This window comes from Fukomys damarensis, unplaced genomic scaffold (assembly GCF_012274545.1).
Source record: "Fukomys damarensis isolate Sample0158 unplaced genomic scaffold, DMR_v1.0_HiC HiC_scaffold_35, whole genome shotgun sequence".
Lineage (NCBI taxonomy): Eukaryota > Metazoa > Chordata > Mammalia > Rodentia > Bathyergidae > Fukomys > Fukomys damarensis.
The window spans coordinates 56,397,821-56,401,641 of NW_022900947.1; the positions used below are offsets into that span (position 1 = coordinate 56,397,821).

A 3,821-nucleotide genomic window follows, 5' to 3' on the forward strand; every position below is an offset into this window, starting at 1 on the left:
AGAAAATAGAATTTGCAGAGTGGAATGAGAAAAAGAAAGAAAAAATGAATTTGAAGGGCCTCTTTCAGACTATATCTCTGCTGTCATAATGTACCACATGCATAGCCATGTGCAGAACGAAGTCCCCTGATCTCAGCTAGTCAATGGCAGACTGACCTCAGGCTGCAAGGCCCAGATTGAGTTTCCAGACCTGCAGGGTTGAACTTCACACAGTTCTATAACAGGTTTCCCCTGCTCTTTCTTTAAAGATGTTCAAAGTTGGGAGCTCAGAAAAAGACCCTTTATGACCACCTATGCCTCTGCAGAGTGGGTCCAAGGACTGGCCCAATCAGGAGGTCTGAGAGTGGGGGGGGCTTCAGGGGCACCCGTGTGGCTACCTTCCTTGCTGGTGCTGTTGGCAGAGAAGGCAGGGGAGGGTGCAGCTACCTGGTCCCACTGAATGGGCTCAAGCGGGCTGAAGGGAGCGCAGATCTCAGAGCAGCCTTCCAAATCTTGCCTTCCTTGCTCGGGCTGGTGGCATGCAGGCAGAGGGAAGCACAGCTGCCTGGTCCCACCAAATGGCTTTTAAAGGTAGCAATCCAAGAGGAAGAGATGACAATCATAAATATATATGCAACAAATGCTAGTGCACCCAAGTATATAAACCAAATACTAAGACATGAAAAATAAAATAAACACTAATAAAATATCAATGGGAGACTGCAATACCTCACTGTCACAAATAAGTTAACTAGACAAACAAACAAAAAAATAAATTTAAAAAAATAATAAAATGCTTTAGCAGTTCCTGCTCATAACATCTCAGTTGGCATCCTCGCACCTGTCTCCAGCTTGTGTGTACTTACCCAAAAACCATTCTTCAGCAAGGTTATGGCCAGGACCAGCCAACTTTCCCTTCTAAACATTTTACCACTTCCATCTACAAATTCCAACAGTTATAACTTCAAGCTCTGAAATATGAGGATGAATGTATTGTTCATTATTTCTGAAAATATAAATATTGATGCTTCTTAAGTTCTACATTACATGTGTTATGTGTAAAAATGTATAAGTGTTGTTAAGAATTAAGCTTTGGGTAAATGATAATGCTTACCCTTGATTTTTCTCTACTATGCTTCCCACATTCTTATGAATATTTGCAAATTAGAGATGTCCTATTTTGTTGAAGTTTCTTTATATTATTCTGATCCTTTATTACAAAGGAGAGGAGATTTTCTGTTTATATTACAATTGTTGGTTTTCCAAATAAATTTCCACCTGCAAATCTGAAAAACAACACCAGCAACAATGAAATGCCAGAACTTAGCAAAACTCCTGTACAAATTAATTTAGCAGATGTTTACGGAACATACATTCTTTTCAGCTGTACATGGGTCATTCTCCAAAATAGACTTGTTCATAGAATGTGTTCAGTAAATGCAGAGGAATTGAAGTTATCCCCCATATATTATCAGGTCATAGTGCAATGAAATTGGAGTTCCATAGCCAAATAAACCACAAGAATTTTAAAAACACATGGATATTGAACAAAGCACTTCTGAAAAACCAATGGGTCAGAGAGAAAGTTAAAGAAGAAATCTGACAGGTTCTACAATGAAAGCAGTCTTATGAGAGAAATTGATATCAGTGAATATTCATGTTAGGAAAACAGAGTGAGCTTAAATAAACAACCTTATGCTTCTAGAAAAGGAAGAGCAGGACAAATCCAAAGGTTATACAAGGAAGGAAATTATAAAGATCAGAACAGAAATCAATGAAATGAAGATAATGATACAAAAAATGAAGGAAGCAAGGAGTTGCTTCTTTAAAAGAATACAGAAAACTGATAAACCCTTAGCCAACTTTATCAAAATAAGAGAAATAAAGGTCCAAATGCATGCAATTTGCAATGAAATGAGTGAAATTACAATGGACTCAGCAAAAATCCAGATCATCAATACCTACTTTGAGAACCTATATGCCAATAAGATGTGAAACATAGAAGAAATGGACAGATTTCTAGATACATATGAATTACCACAATTGAACAAAGGAGATGTAAAAATGCTAAACAACATAAAATCAATAATTGAAATTGAAAAGGTAATTAAAAACTTACCAACAAATAAAAGCTCAGGACCTGCCGGCTTCACTGGTGAAGTGTACAAGACATTTAGAGAACTATTGCCACTACTGTTTAAACTTTTCAATGAAAGTGAAAGGAAATCATACTTCTAAATTCTTTCCACAAAACAAGCATCACTATGATCCTAAAAACAGAGAAAGACCAAACCAAAAAAGAGAACTATAAGCCAATCTCCCTATTTAACATGGATACAAAAATCCTCAATAAGATACTGGCAAACAGAATGCAGAAGATCATCAAGGAGATCATACACCCTGACCAAGTGAAGTGGACTCTAGGGATGCAGGGATAGTTAAACATATGAAATCAATAAATGTCATATAGTATATTAATAGAGCCAAGGACAAAAACCATATGACCATCTTAATAGATACAGAAAAAGTATTTGACAAAATCCAACACCCATTTGTGGTAAAAATCCTACATAAAATTGGAATAGATAGTCTCTATCTCAACTTGATAAAAGCCATCTATGAAAAACCAGTAGCCAACAACATACTAAATGGTCAAACTCTTAAATCCTTCACAGTAAAATCAGGAAAAAGACAAGGGTGTCCGCTATCACCACTCCTGTTCAATATAATTTTAGAACCATTAGTTACAGCAATTAGACAAAAGAAAAAAATGAAAGGAATAAAGATAGGAAACAAAGAAATTAAACTGTCATTATTTACAGGTGACATGATATTTTGTATAGAAGATCCAAAGAATTCCACCAAAAGTCTTATAGACTTAACCAAATTCTGTAAAGTAGCTGGATTCAAAGTCAACAAACAAAAATCAATAGCCTTCCTATACACAAACAATAGACTCTCTGAAAGAGAAACCAGAGCAACAACTCCTTTCACAATAACATCCAAAAAAATGAAATACCTAGGAATTAACCTAAGGAAAGAAATCAAGTACCTTTACTCTGAAAACTAGAGCACTCTAAAAAAAAAAGAGAGATCAAAGATGATATCAGAAAATGGAAAGACATCCCAATGGTCATACTTCCAAAACTGCTATATAGGTTCAATGCAATCCCAATTGAAATTCCAACAGCATACTTAAACTCCAGAAAACAATCCCAAAATTCCTTTGAAACTAGAAGATACCTACAATAGCAAAAGCAATTTCAGGCAATAAGACAAGGTAGGGGGAATAACATTCCCAAACTTGAAATAATACTACAAAGCTACTGTGATAAAAACAAAATTATACTGACAATAAAACAGAACTGAGACTCAATGGAACAGATAATATGATGCAGAAACAACTCCAGACATACTCAGCCACCTCATGACAAACACCTTCACTGGAGAAACGATAGTCTCTTTAATAAATGGTGCTGGAAAAATTGGATTTCAACTTGCCACAGATTAAAATTAGACCTTTATCTCTCACTGTGCACTAAAGTAAAATTAAAATAGATCAAAGATCTAAATATTAAAACAGAAACACTAAACTGACTGGAAGAGAGATTAGGCAGAACTCTTGAAGAAACTGGCATAGGAAAAGATTTCATGAACAAACCCTCAGTGACACATGAACTAGGACAAAAGAAAATCACAGACAGGGGGATCTCATCTTATTAAAAATATTCTGCATAGCAAGAGAGACCATCAACAGAGTGAAGAGACAACCCACAATGTGGGAAAAAATTTTATGAACTGGCCTCAAGCAAAGTTCTACTATCTATAACATATAAAGAACT

The 3,821-nt window shown here is 35.7% G+C and overlaps 1 long non-coding RNA gene across 1 annotated transcript; it reads right to left on the reverse strand.

Moving 5' to 3' along the window:
• Positions 1-453: 453 nt before the first annotated feature.
• Positions 454-1,247, reverse strand: LOC117284180. Its single transcript, XR_004515281.1, has 3 exons — positions 1,094-1,247; positions 846-950; positions 454-561 (listed from the first exon to the last, which is right to left on the reverse strand). It is a non-coding gene; the product is annotated as an uncharacterized LOC117284180 (long non-coding RNA).
• Between the last annotated feature and the right edge of the window lie 2,574 nt (positions 1,248-3,821).